Raw genomic sequence first — 19,068 nt, 5'->3', positions numbered from 1 at the left:
AAGATTGGGTAGTTTTCCAATACCTGTGTCTTTCATGGTTTGCTCACAGGTTGGACGATTTCTCGCTTTCCTGGCTCTTTTTTTTGTCTTTTCGTTAGACCCGATAGGGTGTTCTTTTTTGGTTTTCCTTGCCCAGTTCTTATGTCATGTATATTGGTAATTAGGTCTATAGATGGACAATCTGCCAAGAATGAATCCTCACGAAATTCCCCAGTTTTTGGCTTCTTTTCATTTGAAAGCAAGTTGATCTGTTCAATATTGTCTGACCCAATGTTTAGGATGCTTCTATCTTCTATTTTATTGTCTTTGCAGTTTGCTTTATTATTTACGGTATTACATAAGATAGTAGTTTGAATGTTCTTGTCCCCAGTCCTAACATTTTTGACATATGCTGTATTATTTTCAGGGGGGTAGTTTGTTTGTTTGCATTCATGGAGGATACTTTTTAGTATGGTTGGTAGGTCCCTTAGTTTTTCCAGAATGGGACATCAGGTGCAATTAGGAACTTGTGTCCGCCTACCTTTTGGGTCCTTATTATCTGCAAATAGTTCCATCATAGTGTCAAGTTTATTGCTTATTCCTGAGATATGTTCCGCAATGACATTCATTAAGTTTATTTGAATATCGAGTTTATCTGACTGCATATTGAGGGTACTGATAGAGGTTTGTAGTGTTTTGACTAGGACGACAGGTAAATTTGAAAGGGCTTCCAGATTATGTTCAGATTCGTGCTTTCGCTTCATTAAATATTCGTTAGTGTTATTATGTACCAGGTAGTTCCACTCAGTATCATTACTTGAAGGATGACCAATACCATTTTTGTCTGCTGCGTTGTCCATATCCTTGTGGGTCCTCTGTTCAGTGTTAGATTTCTTTTTATCATATGTTTTGAAAGTTAGTACTCTGATATCTTGTTCTAACTGTTCCGATGAACTTGATATATCTATTATTGTTTGTTGCCTATCTGTTGATTCCGGTACTTGATTACTGGGTATATTATTGTTTATTTGTTCAAGTTGGTTGTCTGTTTCATTTTTTCCCCATTGTATTGTCTGTACTAAGACACATGATGTATCTTCTGTTGTTTTTTGAGCTCCTAGTTGGGGCGTTGATGTTGATATCCTCATTGTTTGTTTTGTGGATTTGGGTATTGTACTTATTGCTTGTAGAATGTCTTTATTTTTCAGTATTGATTGGGACTCCATCCAGGAATCGCTAAAATCATCAGTATTGCAAATATCTTAATTTGTATTGCTTTGGATTATCTGCTGCCTCGGCGTGGATTGGTTTTTTGGTATTTCTTCTTCTTTGCAAATTGCCTTCGAGTTATTGGGGATTCTTTCCCCTACTCTGTGCATTATATCCTGGTTGGATTCAAGGTAGCTATGTGTTTGCCCTACTTGATTTAGGCTGGTCTTGCCGATTGGTGTTAATGTTGTTGTTATTAAGACTTGATCTACGTTCTCATTCTCAAGGGTGGTGTCCGGTCTCGTACTCTGTATTGGGGCTTCCTCGTTGTCGCTGACTGTATTTTTCCTTTGTACTTGTGCTGGGGTGGATTGCGTTTTGTTGCTCCAACAGTGCGATTGTTTAACCTCTTGCACTGTATGCTTGCTCTTTTGTGATGTTTCTTTTTTCTCAATTAGGTGTGGTGCAATTTTCGTAAATGATACCGTTGTAGTTTTCGACAAGTTGGCTTCTTTGTCCTCCGTCTGAGTGGCGGTTGTTTTATGTGGCATCAATGGTTTTAAAAGGCAATTTACCTTTTCCTGCATTGAATAGCTGGCTGCAACTGGGTCCTTTAAAAAAGTAAATTTACCGGTTGAATGCACTGACCCAAAAATTGAATACGTGGGTGATATCAGAGCGGCCCCATGGTTTTGATTTTGTAAAGATGTAGGCGAGCCACCCTTAACGCCACCCTTGACGCCAGCTGTACCTTTCATGTTATTTGAGGACTTGCTATTCCGTTTTATGGATTGTGGTGGATTTTTACTTGTCCTTCCTGACCTCATAATGCTGCCTTGTGCTACCAGATATGGAGTTTTTTTTTTTTTTTGATTGCCGCTCTTGCAATATCTCCACTGTCTTCTGGCAGCAGTGAGCGGGGACAGGTGGTGAGCAAGCCATGGGCTAAGGGACTGGACGAGTGGGTTACACTAGCTTTCACCAGCGGCCCACACCACCCTCCAGTCACCCCAGCCACGCAATAGCCCGCTAACGGGTTGGTGTCCTTGTGGTAATTCTGGCGAGAGACCGGAGGAGGTCCGGCAGAGATCCATGGTTTTTTTAAGTCTGGGTTCCCTTTTTTTGGGACTCCCCCACCTCAGGTGGTGGGAAGCAACGATCTGTCCTTGTCTTTGGGTCGGTCGATCAGTGGGGGATTGGTGGAGAGTCGGTCTTCCCACTTAAGCTATGAGTGCCCTTACCTATACCCCTCACAGGTGGTATAGCGTGGCCTGACGTGGCCTGGTGAGAATCAGCACCAATTATACTGCCACTGTCGTCCTCAAACACTGCCTTCCCCGCGCTATTACTGTGTTTGCTGCCACCTTGTCATGCTTGGACTCTGCTAACTTCTAACCTTTGAAAAAAGGAGAGCAAAAAGGACAGCAGGTGTGCTGCAATTTTCATTGTCACGTGCATGACCGTTTATCATGTTTTCCTACACTACAGTGAAGTTAGTGTATAAGAACTTTGAGAATATTGAGTGAGATAACCAGTGTGTCACATTAGGAAAGATACATTTTGTATTGTAACAGAATGGGAATGGGTTTAATTTTCCACTAGCAATTGGTATTTTGTGTGTGTCCATTGTGGATCATCGATTCATCACTTATTCTTAAATGGTATGCAGTAATTTTCAGTTCCTCTCTCAGTACGCTTATCTCCTTTGATTTCTAGCAGTTTAGTTCCTAGTAAATGTTGGAGGCTTTCTATGATATATTTGAAAATTAGTTGTATCATATTGTCCTGATATTTGTTATTTTTCCAGCCCCGAGGAAGTCGGTTGTAAAATAATTATCCAGCGATTAAAGATATATAGGCCTGTGTTTTGTGAATAAAGTGCACAGAAGATTCTTTATTGAAGATTGGAATTCTTTTGTGGTGGAGTGCTCAGGGATAAGTTTCTTTTGTATGTACATTTTTCTCTTTGAAGAACATTTTGTGGTTTTCCTTCACCCTAAAGCACACTATGTTTGTTCTTAACAATATAATTTACTGTACTGCTTAGTTTTATTGTTGCTAAAATACTTGGTTTGAGTGAGCTGCTTCTGTCCAGCTACCATTTTCGATTAAATGTGCTGCTAAATGTTTGCTTTGGCTGTAAAAATCATCAATAGACAGTGTCCTAAACCAAGGAAATGATTCACAAAAACATTATTAATCTCATCAGACACACAAATGTACATTTAAAAACAAATATGTATATAATATGCAGAAGCTAAATGTTAAATTGTCATCAGTTGAATACAATTATTATTTACAGAAAATCAAAAATTAATGCTCACAAATCATAAGAGGACGAGAAATTAATCAATAATAAAATACAATAACAACACATTTTAAATGACCATATCCACGTAGAAAACTTTAGGTAAGCAATATCGTGGCACAATAAACAAAGTAACACAAATGACAGGACTGCTGCCCCGGAATGGGAAAAGGTGCCATGATGAAAAGATTAAGGCTAAGGTCGGGACTAAGCAAACACTGAGGCTTATGTAGCTACCTTGCGACAGAAGATATTTATACCTACATCTTCTTTCTCTGAAGAATACTCATGCTCTTTAAGTGGTCTTTGAAGAGCCTACAAAGTAGGACAAGTCCAAATTGATGCACAAGAGGATGAAGATATAGGCCTGAAAATGGTCAAAACATAAATGAGTGCTGTGAAGTCTACTCTGTCACCCATGGAATGCCCCTTTCGTGCAGAATAAAGCATGAAAGGACGATTGTGATTGTAATACAGCAACAATGTTATTGTTAAGGGCTGCTGACTGTTCACCTTCAATGCTTCTGCTGTCAGCTAAAGAATAATCAATTTCCTGGAACCAACAATAGATGTCCCTGACATACTTAATCAAGTTCGTATTTGCTGTCAGACACCTTCAAACTCCTTCAAGGGGATCCATCAGTGTCTTCATCCCCTTCTTGACTTTGTAACCATGCATTATTTGTCCGGTGAATTCTATTCCAGAAGGTAACTTGGAGAATATCATCATAAACAGGAGCACGTTGAGCAGATATTGTTCGTGAAGAAGTGTTTGGAGGTACTTGTGGAGACACTGCCAGATTGTCATCCTTTGCAAATATGGCAGGACAATTATCTCGAACATAAATGTAGTCTATGAACGCTTTCTCATCAAATGAGGGCAAGGTGGGAGTGAAGGAGATAGATCTTTTTTCCTTCAAACCATATTAAAGAATGCATTATTGGTTTGAATTTCGAGAACATATTTACTATATTATATTGTGAAAAAGATTACAAAATGTCTTTAGAAAAATGACATCACTTGAAAAAATGATGTTAAGAATGGTATGATCTCATTGACATATCCAATAAATGTCAGTTTATTAAGCCCAACGCAAACTATTTGAAATAACAATTAACTTAGTAACTTAGGTTCATAGTGTGTTGGTCTTTTCAATTGTTTAGTCAAAGAAAGCACATACCTAATCAAACGATGATAGACCAATGCAGCACAAGAGACTTAAGCTGTTTTTTAAGATAGCTCAGGGGTATTGCACTGCTGACTTTAAAAATTGACAACAAGTGCATTGTAAAACAAGTAGTGAAAATGAAAAGAGAACGTGACCAGCCTACACAACCTTTTTATAAGTTAATACATTAAATATTTTTGAAATAGCATTAGCGAAACAACAGTTTCAACGTTACTTGACAAGAGTTTGTCAAATGATGTGAAGAGTTACATTATTTATTACATTGCTCTATCTTGGGGAGCTTCTTGAGATATTTAACATGTTATGTAGCTCTTATAATGAGCTGATAATTATATTTCAATATGCTGTAGCTCTATGAACATTTGTGTACCTTTTGTTTCCAGGCCTCTTCAGATGTACTCATTAGTCACCAAGGGGTAGGTATCAAGCATTCAATGAGCCAAACATTTTAGAAAGTAGGACACAAGCAACAGTGATGTGGACGGTCCATGACCAAAGACATATAGTATACCACTGACAAATTAAAAATAAGAATTCCATTTGTTTAAGGTTTAAAATGAAAATACAGCTTACATTCAAAGCACACTACCATACTTTTGGAGTCAAAATAATCAGATTGCAAACCATTGTCTTTTAATTACAGGGAGAATACAGACAACCATATGGTTGTATTTTTGCTGTCAACAAAAAGTAGAAAACCTTAAAATGTAACACAATCCAATATTTTTTCTTATAATTGTGTTAATGATTTAATCAAAAATCTACATTATGATGAGAGGTACCAGGTAAAGATATCTGTGCACCATTCAATACTAAACAAACAATGGTAAATATATTCCAGACCTCATTTACAAAACATTTAAGCAGTGGAGCTCGGCAAGCCATTTTGCTGCTTCAAGCTGGTTCTACGACTTTAGAACGCGTGCTTTTACACTGCGTGCTGTTACAACGCGTTTTTTTCAAAGCAAGTCGTTACCACGACTTGCGTTGGAGGGGTGCGGACTTAGGAATTTTTAAATTTACTATTCTAACACCAGCCTACGTACAGTAGGGAAGGTGTTGGATAGTAAATTAAAAAATTCCTTGTCCTGCAGCGCCCCCCAGCGCAAGTTGTGATAACGACTTGCGTTGAAAAAACCGCGTTGTAACGGCACGCGGTGTAACAGCCGCGTCGTAAAGGCTCTTCAAGCTGCATCCTTTTAAAAGCACAGGGATACATCGTATTAACAACAATACGACACATCTGCATGCTTTCCCCTACGCTGGCGCACAATTGCCTTCCAGTGCAGAAACCCTTGCGTCATGTTGCGAGGGTGTCTGCATAGTGGGGATAATTGTTTTTGAGCAGGAAGGAATACCTTCCTGCACAAAAACAATAATTGATGGCAGTTTCATCTTTCCATGCATGCTGCATTTCTCCTCGTTTTGACACTCCAATGCCACCCCTGAGGAGGCGTAGGATTCTGAAGCATTCCCAGCTTTACTTCATTTTACAAAACAAGAAATGTGTCAGGTTCCATGGATGATGCGTGGGAACACCCACAGTGTCACCCATGGAATGCCCCTTTCGTGCAGAATAAAGCATGAAAAGGTCCCATATTTACAAGGCCATGAGAAGTCTCGCAGGGTGACTTTAAGTGGCCTTCTAAATATGGGCAGGCACACTGCGCCGCAAGAGGATCAAAAAAAGTGACGCATCAAAAAGCGCAATGGTCTTGTAAAGGAGACCCTCTGTCTATTACAATTACTTGGACTTAGATGTAATGTTTCCAGATTGGCAGTGACTGTGCTCTCAATGCCAGCAACCAAATCTGGCCCAATTAGTGCTGTCACCTGCTCCTTTACTGGCATCTGGTCCTCATGGATGTCTGGTCATCCTCCAGTTGTAATTACAGTCGTCACATCTCCTACTAGTTTCTCCTTACTCCTAAGCTCATGATAACAGCACCTTTTCTTGCATTCTAAAGCAGACCACTGGTTTGGTGCTACTGCTTTTATTTTGTCAGCAATGGCTCTCCAAAAACCTTACTTCTTGGAAAGTGTTTTTTTATAGTCAACAAAGAGATTCTTGTCTCGCTTTGTCATCTCTGAAATCAAAATCCAATTTTCCTTTTCTGGAAAATGAATTCTCCTCTTTCTCACAGCCAGCAGGACAGCGCTTCCTTCCTGCATAATCTCCTCCTCAGTGATAGCAGTCTCCTGTTGCCATGTTGATAGTGAGGAAATAATGTGTGAGATTTGCGCTGTTTCTTAATGGTAAGAGCGATGCAAATGACTCTAGTGTGACGTAATACTGACTGACGGCACTTAATTCTCACTTGCGTCATACAAGGATGAGTTGAGTTACGGCGCTTTACAATACGATGCATACCTTTGCATCATGGTTGCGTCATAGTGTGACAGTATGCAAATGCGACACATCCATTACATAAAAAAGTTGTGTGACGCAAGGCAATGCAGCGTTGCATGGGTTTTCGTAAATATTAGGCTGGGAGGCTTATTTATAAGCCTTTGCGCCATCGGTACGTCACGTTTTGTGATGCACCGGCAGCGCATTTTGCTGCCCCCTATTTTCAAGGACACTAAAGCCACCGTACTTGGCTTTTCATGACCTTGTAAATGCAGCGCCTTTCAATGCAGCACTTTCCTGAAAGGGATGTGCTATGGGTGTTGATGTGGGTGTTCCCACCTAACACACATGACTTCTGCAGCATTCCTTGATTTACAAACTTTCATAGAGCTGGGAATGCATCAGAATGTTAGGTCTCCCCAGGGGAGGTGTAGGGATGTGCAACAAGGCTTTTCCTTTCTTCTATGCGTGATGAATTTTGCCGCACACATAGAAAGAGGAAATCACTTCTTGTTATTGTTGTTGTGCAGGAAGGTGTCCCTTCTTGCACAAAACAATCTCCCCTGAAACTCCGACACCCATAAACCATGGTGCAAGGGTGCCTGCATTGGCGCATGGCAGCCAATTGTTCAACAGCGTAGGGGAAAGCACAGGGTGGTGAATTAAATATATCACATCCCTGTGCTTTGAAAGTGACTAAGTGCAGCGCAGCCAGATGGCTTGCAGTGCCACGCTGTATCACTTTCTTGTAGATAAGGCCTTGTTTTTTTTACAATAGAGAGGTATATGATTGGGTGAAATAAATTTAGAGGACGGGAGAAGGGGATAGTGTAAGTCATATCCAACTTGAATCGGAGCCTTCTCCTTATTATTTTAAATCATAAATAAGAAGCATTCCTTTCCTCCACAATTGTGAATGAGTTCTCCTGTCATTCCTGAAATCCTCTCGCTTGATTAAAAATTCTGTCTTGTGGCTGCAGTCTACGCTAATGCACAACCAATGGATGCGCAATAGAGGATTGTTTGTTAATACCCAATTATTTGATCTGACTTGAGACCAGCATAAGTATGGGTCAGATGCTTTCCATGATGATTGAATCGAGAGCCCTGAAAGTGTTTGTTAGTTCACAGCTGGTAGTCTAAGTAAATTCCCTTTATGCGCTGATGTTTTCTGTTACATTCATTAGCAGCATGTGAAATGTAGAAAGAAAATGACACTTCCGAAATCAAACAGCATGAAACTGGCCTTCTAATTGATATAGCTAGACCTACAGAGTAGCTTATGTATATAACACACATGCCCAGAAATAGATCATCCATCAATTTATTTTTCAAGTATTTGCTTATCAATTCCTTACAGGTAGTTTCCCTCTTGACTGAAATGGCAAAAATGCAACTTCATGTATTTTTTAGGGGATCTAAATGAGCTCCTGGAGGGTATTTTTCTTCTCTCTAAATGTCGAAAGATGTATCTTTTTAGCCTGCTGCTGGATATGAAGCGCACTGCAAAGGACAAGCCCAATTACTCAGGAAATTTCAGCATCTTGCCCTATTTTGGATTAATGTGCAAATATATTATTCATGCAGTATCAGGGACACAACATAACAAAAGAAAGACATCATGCAAAAACTCCTATAATGATATGTGGAGAAACCTGATAAAACAGCTACTTTTGGAATACATCTCCGTAAAAAGTGGCAACATTCGACAGAATGCCCATTTCTGAAATGCATTGTTTTTTCTAAACTCCCCGTCAAAAAAAGAAATACAATAATGATAATAATGTTGAATTCAAGAGTTTTCTGGATAACTTTCTATCTGCCAATCATTCTTGTATGATGTCTTAGCGCAGCTCCAGTGAAGACGAGTTTGTTGAGTTTACATAACTCTAAAAATGAATTTATGACAAAATAATGGACTGATTCGCAAAGGTAAGCCTACACTTTTATGTAAGTTTACAATTGTTTGCTATTGGAATTGGGAGTAGTACGTTTATGAGTGTGGAGCCTCCACACATAAAAAGATGCCTATCGAGTCTCCGCACATAAAAAGATGCCTATTGAGTCTCTGCACATAAAAAGATGCCTATCTTCAGAGGCGTAGCTAGAGCTTGTGGCGCCCGGGGCTATCCTTCAGATTGCTGCCCCCCTCGGGTGTGCTGGGGAAAAAGTATTGTGAGCACCTGAAAGAGGTCAGAGAGACATGTAGTATTGTCGCTAATAGTTACCTCGATCATGGAAGTTACATGCATACACATGACACGGTCCAGGGCTAGACAGACCCCGTCCCCAAATAGTGCTGCCTGGGACGGACCGCCCCCACCTAGCTATGCCGCTGAAGGAAAAGCAGAAGGAAACCCAAAACTGGCATCAGTTCTACCTACCCTGTTTGTGACATCTCCCTCATAACATCACAGCTTGTGCTGGACCCTTGTCCCCTGTCCCCTATCTGCCCGTCCATGACCTCAGCAATGTCTGCAGACCGGTCCACCACACTGGGTTTGACCACGATTCCCCTGGCAGCACCTACAGGTGAGTCCAATGTACCTGATCACTAGACTAACTTGAGTTCTGCAGCTGGGGCAGTACCAGCCCTGCAGTGGAAGCCTTCTCACTCCACCCAAGCCCCCCATGAGAGCTCAGTAGAAGCCATCCCACATGCCCCTCCCAGGAGAGAGCAGAGGAGCCATCCACTGCCCCAGCCACAGAGGAACTACATACCCTGGCCCCCATCCCAAGAGAGAGCAGTGTAACCATCCTACTCCTCCCTCCTGCCAAACAGAGAGCATTCAACACCATCTTAGTGTCGCCTACGGTCACTACAGTATAGTAGTGTGAGTTTTTAAAGACTGTCAGTGCTCCGAAAGCATTTCAATAAGCTGGAGTGTCAGTCCAGAGAATGCAGTAGAATGTGAAAAATGCAGTTTTTACCTACCCAGGCCAGAAGGGGGATCTGACCCGTCGCCCATCGTAGAGACAGCCTTGAACCAATCTCCCAGTATCAACTTACCCTGTGCACTCAGCATGACCCATTTTACCTGAGCAAATCTTCAATGTCACAATGTCAGCCTTAATACACCATGCCCCTTGCCTTTCACTATACCAAGGAATTCTAGAACTGGTCTTATTTCCCAATACTGAAATTCACCCTCTGTCATCTTACTTTTAATTATTCCATACATTATAATATATATATGTAACAATATAATGTTGAGTAATCTAATTCTAGTCGCGTAGCACAAAACCCCTTAGAATTCTTGCAAATTGGGTGTAATGGGGTAGGAACCCCACCAACAGGCCTAGAACTCAAAGCAAAGCAATATCAACTAAACTAAAGCCCAAAAAACTAGAGTAGCCCAGTACAAACAACAGACAATGGGAAATTCCAAAATATTTCAAAGCATATTAGGTGTGATATTTGCTAAAATTACAAACAGTGCCCAATTTACCCTTAGGAGGCTGTCTGCATGAAAGCATTGTACTCAAGGGTTTGCATAACTGAAAAATCATATTTATTGTCACAATAACAGAGTTATTTGCATGTGTGTGGCTGATGCCATCACTGTGGCACAATGCGCAGTAAATACAATACAATGCTAATTTTGGTTGTGCAAGAGAGACCATTGCACATAGTTGCATGGTGTGAATCTTGCTAAATCTGCTCACAAGTGTAGTGAATTTAGAACATGCTAGATCAATAAATACATACAAACATAATTACCCATTCAACAGCCAAACTACACCATACTCCTACTACCTCTGCCTTATATTAACCCATCCTATATTTAAACTATCTGACCTTTAAATTACTCCTTCTACCCTCATATTATATCACCAAAACTCACACACTACACTCCGGTTTTAAAAACTGCCCCTTCAGACCCTGCTATCCTATTTTTAAAGTACACCTTATAGTCTTAAACAACATCTGACCTGTAAAATGCCATTCCCACCTTCAAAGCACTGCTCCTTCTCAAACTACAGAGCCTCCTGCTCTACTAACGTATCTCATTCTTCTAAGTATGATGAAAATGCCACAATATTTTAATGCTTTGCAAAGTAAAAATATGGAAACTGCAACATGCAACAGAAAATACATAAAGAGCTTTAAAAGTCTACAGAATTTCTGCAAGGTCATCGATTTTATACTCTTTGCTCCTTGTGGCCGGCAGGTAGAGAAAGAACAGAAGCTCGAGGAAAGGGGGTGAGTGAGGAGAGGGGTGTCACTAAATTGGAGGGTGGACCACCCCAGTCACTTTGGCCTGTCTGCGAACCTGTGCTGAGCGGTCTCATGTGGCTGGTGCTGTGGTGCTGCCCGATCGAGGCAGCAAAGTGTCAAAGATCCTTTGGGCCCAGAGTGAAGTGACTGTGGCTTGAGGCCTGATTGATGCATTGCCTCACGGTGGCCCATGCAGACCCAAGGGTTGACTGCACTGAGTGTCGGTAGAGGAGGGACGGCCTGCTGCAAATCTTGTGGCCCTCGGGATGTCCTGTTCCTGGGTCTCATCTTCTGCTGGGCTTTGGTGGCACCCTGCTGCTCGCGGGAGGGGTCAATTCCCGCTGACACTGATTTGAGCTGACTCAGGTGAGGCACCTGTTAGGGTGTGGGGACGTACTCCCGAATCTATCCAACCCCTGCACGCCCTCTCCCCGGCAGCACCGGAAGTAGTGGGCTGCTCAGACGTCAGGAGGTGCACGCGCTGGAGCTTTTTGAAAGCTGGTCACGTGCGTGCGCAGAGCTTGCACTTCAACCGGCGGGCGGCGGCCGCGCAGCACTGGCCTCTTGCGGCGACCTTTATAGTTTATTTGAGGACACTGTGTCCCCAAATAAATTATAAAGGTCGCCGCAAGGGGCCAATGCCGCGCGGCCGCTGCCCATAAAATTGTGCCGCCTGGCGTGGACCCCCCCACTTGCCCCCCTGTAGCTACGCCGCTGCCTATCTTTTTTTATATTTACAACAATTCTGCTTAATTCAGAGACTCTGTCCATCACCACCCCTTGTTGTAAATATTTTTGTCCACCCTAAGCGTGGAAGGGTATACTCAGATGTGAGTCCCTTGCTCATTGCACCATCAGGATTCAAGCAAGCCGGGCCGAAGACGGCTGAAATGCCAGAAACCGGTCCCCCGAAGCTTGTTTCCTTCCCAGTGTAAGAATTGGCTTTTGTAGTCTGGTCTGCCCTGTTCCCATGATGCACTGGGCCAGTGACAGACTAATTTGCATACAGCCAGGTTCTGAAACTGGGATGGTGCAATGAGCTAAAAAACGGTGTTGGATCTAGCCCTGATCTCTTGACTGGGTGAGAGAATTCTGCTTAATTCAGAGACTCTGTCCATCACCACCCCTTGTTGTAAATATTTTTGTCCACCCTAAGCGTGGAAGGGTATACTCAGATGTGAGTCCCTTGCTCATTGCACCATCAGGATTCAAGCAAGCCGGGCCGAAGACGGCTCAAATGCCAGAAACCGGTCCCCGGAAGCTTGTTTCCTTCCCAGTGTAAGAATTGGCTTTTGTAGTCTTGTCTGCCCTGTTCCCATGATGCACTGGGCCAGGGACAGACTAATTTGCATACAGCCAGGTTCTGAAACTGGGATGGTGCAATGAGCTAAAAAACGGTGTTGGATCTAGCCCTGATCTCTTGACTGGGTGAGAGTATTCTGCTTAATTCAGAGACTCTGTCCATCACCACCCCTTGTTGTAAATATCTTTTTTTATACTCGTAAAGATACTACCCGTTAATCCCTTTGTGAATAGCAAACAATCATAAACTTATACAAAGGTGTGAGTTAACCTTTGTGAATCTGGCCCTATGATTTAAACCTATCTTACTAGAATATTTACAAAGAAAACGTGTAATCTATATATGGTTTTAAACGATTTCAAGTTAAATAAGATCATCTAAACATTTTAGGCCTTTTTCACAAATGTAATCCTTCACTTCTGTGCAAGAGTACATTTTTTCCCATTCAAAAAGGTATTTTAGGAGTAGTATCTTTACAAATGAGTAGTCTCTGCACTTGTGTCAAAGACTCCCTGCACTTTAAAAAGGCAGACATTTCCTATCTGTTTATCTGCGGAGTATCAACTACGAGTGTGGAGACTGTGCAATCATAAAAATAATACTCATAAAATAGCTTTGTGAGTAGGAAAAACATAAACTTCCACAGATGTGTAAGTTTACTTTTGTGAATCGGGCCCTCCCACTAGATAGTTATTCCTATACTACAAGCTGTCCTATACTTATTGACAGAGCAATATATTTTTTATAGCAGCTGCGTATATGAATTATAAGCTGTGTTTGCTTGCAATTATCTGGAAAACAAACTGTTGCATTATCTATTGACCATAAATCCCAAGCAGAAATTATCGGAAGAAGCAGCTTTCTTTTTTGTCTTATATAATAGGCACTAGATCTAGCCAGGTCTATGATTCCCCTAAGAGACCCATGGGGCCTTATTCACAAAGGAAAACTTACACTTTGGTGTAAGTTTATGTTTGCCTTGGTATTCACAAACCCGGAGGTACTCTTAAGTTTAGGATTGCGGAGACTCCGCAGTCAGGGGAGATAACTCCGTACATAAAATACAGGAATAGCCTCTGTGTGGATTTAACCGCCCAACTGCACAGTATCCACTGTCAGAAACTTACTATTATATCTGTGTTTGTGAATACTAAAACAAAGTGTAAGTTTACCTTTGTGAATCAGGCCCCGATTGCATCGCATCTCACCTTTATTTCTTTGTGTTTTTCTCACTCTAAGGGTAATGTCCTGCACTTTTGTCAGCATTCTTCTATTTTGAGCTTTACTGACACTGACCAATTAATTCCCCCTCCGTATTAGCTTACAAGTAGGTAATTGCATGAAAACTTCTAATATCAATTTAGGTAGCAAATATTTGATTCAATGAGTCTATCCATTTTTAAGTTTTTGTGTGACTGCCTGAGGCAGATGCCAACTAACTGTGCATAGAAATTGTACTTGCCATTTAGCCATAGATCTATTTCAAAGATTAGTATTACCCATGGTCCTGAACTTTTGTTACTTAAATATCCAAAGGTCTTCAGCACTTGGGGACATAGTTACAGGAAATGGTGGAGCTCAGGGATGCCCAATATTTGCAACAATATGGTGCATGACTGTGTTTTCTCTAGCATTGGTGCTAAAAATAGCTGCCTAGCGCCAATACAAACACCTTTGTGCCATAGTGCAAGAGTGCCTACCTTGCAGTGAATGATTGTTCATCTCTTCCTGCACATAAATTATCAATAATGGCAATGTGTTACTTTTATGTGTTCTGCAGATCTCCATTATTGATTGCTTATGTGCAGGATGGGACACCACACAATTAAAACCCCACACCAATTTACAAAAATAGGTAATATTTTTATCATTAAAATGACACCAGCATGACAAAAACCCAATATAGGAAACTAGAGATATGATTTTGTAAAGAATAAACACGTTCTACCACTTAGAAAAGTATAGCCCCACTCTGGGACATATGGTCATGCTTGACTCGGACAAAGTCAAATCTTTGGGCCATCTGCACTGGAGCCCTGGCTAGATACACTTAGTGGGAGGGCTTTCAAAATGTTACCTTCGAACTTAGAAACTTTTCTGGAGCTTTTTCTTCCAACCCCCCCTCATTCCTCCTCACCAGGCTGAATTTGGGGAGGGTTCGCTGGCTTGAGTTTCCACAAGGCCCAGTCAAATCCTGGAATTTGAAGCAGCAGAGCTTTTCAGTGAAAGGAACAAGCAGTCAAGGCCAGATTGCGGTTGAAGGAGGCCCGCTTGGCTATCCCAGCCGAGTCGTTCCCCTTCTTGAACTTTTTTCCGAAGTTGCTCCACTGTTCTCCAAACTTCTGAAATGTCGTCATGAGGGTTCAAATGTTCAAAAACACAACCCAAGTGTCTGGAAGCTGCAAGATGGTCTTCAAAGGTTGGGACCAACATTACCACAATACACCAGGACAAAACCCTTAAAAGTCCACTGGAAACACTCCAGGCAGGGGACTCTTAGTTGCGATGGAGGGGGGAAACTCTATTAACCTGAAGCTTACAGAGAGTCCACTCCTGTATCCTTTTGAAGCAAGATTTTACCATAGGGCTGTAGTTCTAGATAGTGCAGCAGGCACAATTAGTCACAATGCAGGGCCTGGTGGTGCAAATCAAGTTTCCAGCATGGCAGTCATTCTTCTTCTCTTAGATTCAAGCAGCTGATCTGAGACCTCCCACATATTTATTCAGTGTTCTCTCGTGTCCAGCAGGAGATCACTCCTGTCCAATGAGGTGTAAGGAAATACCCCAGAGCATGACAACCTCCTCCAATGTGTGGCATATTCTTCTCGCCAAACAGAGGGCATTCCTCCAAAATTTATGATGGCTGAAATCTCAATAGAGGAGCAAGAACTAGCAAAACAAACCTCAAGTGTGGCTCATTTCCATAGCTCTTCCCCTTAACATCTGCATATGCCTTCCTTAAGCCTGATTATCTGGCTGGTTCAGAGGAGATGGGGTAGGTAGGACCAGCATGCTCTATCATGTACTAGGAACTTAAAGGTAGTTGTAATCCCCCTGGGCCTATTATCTACTAGGAAATAACAGGGTTGGTTATGCCACCCATACATATACCCTAACACATAGGGTACCCTAATGCATGTATTTTTATCCACTTTTTTTTTCAACATAACACTGGCCCTGGGTCTGATTAGAAAGAGCCCAGGAGTAGTCAGAGTCAGTTACCACTGGTACCAGTGAGCAATAATATTGGGGTGAGGAGGGCACTTGTAAATTTGGGGAAGCATCAAAAAGCAAAGGGTGTTGCAGTGGAACGCCCACAGCAACACCTATTGAATGCCCCTTTCACACAGATACGAGCTTGCAAATAGTGTATATTTATCATAGTTTTTTGTCATACTTGCAGTGATGTTGTGTGTTTCCCTGTCATGCCCCTCTCTATTAAGTAGGCAAAACTAACTAATGTAATGGCTTTATTTTTTGAGCTTGGTATGGCAAAATTGAAGAGTCCAGTTAGGGCTTCTGTCCTGTGAAATGTATTGTATTCTGCAAAGTGACACAATTTCTTAGGGGCTAACACTTTCCTTTAACTAGATGTAAGAAATTGTGTAAGTGGTTGACGGGGTGAAACCATACTCAAGCAGCAACCACAATCCTTGTCAATGTGAGGCACAATCGAGCCCCACATCAACCTGTGAATAACCTTCTGGTTAATAAAGTAAAAACATACACACAAGCAAAATTCCAGGCCAATTTCAAATAATAGAGCAGCATTTATTTAATAGATCAAGACCAAAATGACAAACGTCCAATCAGTAGAAATAGAGAAATATAATTTTGAAGATTTAAAAAAATAGTCCCAAAAAGTCCTAAATGTCACTTGCAGCTATCTGGTCGTGCAAGACCAGGAGAAAGTCATAAGTTCATATCAACCTCAATGGAGTGTGGGTCAGATACAGGAACTGAGAGGAGCAGGGAAAGTCATGGATGGATGTTGTTGTAGCACCAAGGACAGGCCGTGCATGACACACCATCAACGCTGTAGTGATAAGAACCTGTTATCTTTGTGGAAAGTTAAGCCAAAGCTTCAGAGTGGCGCTCCCCACGAGCAGTAGATGCTTTAGCAGGTAGGGTCCAGCTGACGGAACTTCACTTTGGAGAGGAAGTGCGAGTGACAAGGTTTTGCTACCAATGGTCTAATTTGCAAAGAGACCAAAAACTTACCTTCAGCTCCGCTGAGGCCACACCAAGGGCCCAGGACCAGAGGGGCATCACTTAGGGGTCAGGGGCTTACATCAGCTGGATTGGGGTGCTAGTTCAGGTGTTTGGGGACCTGTTATGTCCCTCTAGCTCTGAACAGAAGTTCAGCAGATTAGCACTAGGAGGCTCCCTGGGAATCCTGGATGCAGGTGCGAGTCCAGTCCATGTAAATCAAGCAGGATGGTAGCAGAACAGAAATTCAGCAAGGCAAGTCCGGCAAGGCAGTAGTCCAGCAGGGCAGCAGTCCAGTAGAATGGCAGTCATTTTAGCAGCATAGCAGTCTTTCTTCCTTGTAGAGTCTCCACAGATCCAGAAGTCCTCTGAAGAGTTGATGTCTATCGTCCAATATCTATACCAGGTGCCTCCTTTGAAGTGGGAGGAGCTTCTAGAGGTTTTCCTTTGAAGTGCACAGGTTTCCTGCTTCTTCTGCCCTAACTACAAGGGGTTATGCAGACCTTTGTGTGGAGACAGGCTATTCAAGTGCAAGTAGGGCTATGCCCAGCTTCACCCTTCCATCCTGCAAGAGATGGCTCATCCAGGCACACCTAGGCTCTCTATTGTGTGTGGCTGCCTATGAGTAATACACAAGGCCCAACTACAAGTTGCAATTTAAAATTAGACTTTACTATATTTGAGGATTTTTTATTACAATATCAAAGACACCAAACATTAATTGGTTACCTGTCCCTATCTGGACGTTAGAGCTTATTAAATGTATTAAGGCAACTCCACTGTTATCCTTTCCGAGAGGTAGGCCTTGCAGTAGTGAAACATGTACAATTTAAAAATACATGTTTAGCTTTTTAAATACACTACAGCCTGTCCTATGGGCTGTCCAAGGCCTTCCCTTGGGGTGACCTATATGTATTAAAAAGGAAGGCTATGGGCCTGGCAAAAGGTGTGTTCTGTGAGATGGCAGTTTGAAACTGCAAACAGGCTGCAATGGCAGACATGAGACATGTTTAAAAGGCTGTTAGGTGGGTTCCATAACCAGTGCTGCAGGTCCACTGGTTACTTTTAGTTTACAGGCCCTGTTCACAGTTAGTGCCACTTTGCTAGGGCCTTACAAGTGTTGATATTGATAAAAACAATACTAATGCTTATGACGGTACTCTTGCATACACAATCGAAATCACATTGCTATTGTTACATTCACCTGTCATAAACTCTCCATCAAACCCGACTCAAAAATATGTGATGAAACAGGTTCTGCAACCCAGGACCGTGGTAACTGATTGACAGGTCACAAGTGGGGTGGCACATAGCCCTCATATGAATGCTTGAACATAAAACACATGTCCGTTCCCCAGGTAAGCTCAGCGACACCGCAATGGTTCAGGGAAATTGGCCCCAATAAAGCAAACATGGCTAGAGGTGGAAACGCATTCCCAAACCACCATGAAGTCAGAAGCCACATAAAGTTAGGAACACACAGCCAATCAGGACACACAGGGGCATATTCTCAAGGAACTATCGCGGAGTTATTGGCACTTTATAGTAGCCAAAGTCGTGATAAATGTATCTCCCCTTCACAAGCAGCTGCTAACAGCCCTTATCACCAGTTTAACCACGATAGCAGCCGCATAAATACATCGCCATAGATGACCCCTGCAACTATCGCTAATGAGCTCCAGAGTAGGTGTTCCCGTGCCAAATGCCGTGACAACACCACTCCGCAACTTTCTCAAAGACCAGCCAGATCAGCGATGAGATCAGAAAACATGCATTAAGGCGCGTTAGCAGCAGGAAATTAACACCTGCTCTGACCTGGTGTAAAGTCGTACAACAGCCTGCATCACAAAAGGGAGCCCAGACCAGAGCCACACCAGAAGAACAACAGATGCCATGAAGCCACTGATCATGCAGGCCGGACACGCAAGAGGGCCACAATACCCACCAGCCCCATAACCGCCCCACACCCCCGCCCCCACCTCCCCGTACGAAGATATTGCACATCAACGGCACGTAATCATGAACAAAACCATTTGCCTGATGTCGCACCTATACAACAATCAACATACATGTGAGTACAAAAATCCTGATTCATTCATACACCATTGAAAGTCCAAACAAAATATATATCACATTCAAATTTGTCTCCAAACAACTATTTTGAAGAGTCATAGTGGGGCATCCCTGGACAATCTGTGAGTCATAGCCTGCAAGACAATATCCAAGATAAGATTGTGTGTCAGGCACTCATCAAAGGACAGAGAGAGAGAGAAAGAGAGAGAGAGAAAGAAAGAGAGAGAG

The sequence above is a fragment of the Lissotriton helveticus genome, chromosome 2_1, assembly GCF_964261635.1.
Source record: "Lissotriton helveticus chromosome 2_1, aLisHel1.1, whole genome shotgun sequence".
In the NCBI taxonomy this organism is placed as follows: Eukaryota; Metazoa; Chordata; class Amphibia; order Caudata; family Salamandridae; genus Lissotriton; species Lissotriton helveticus.
Note: the sequence above shows the minus strand (reverse complement) of the source record.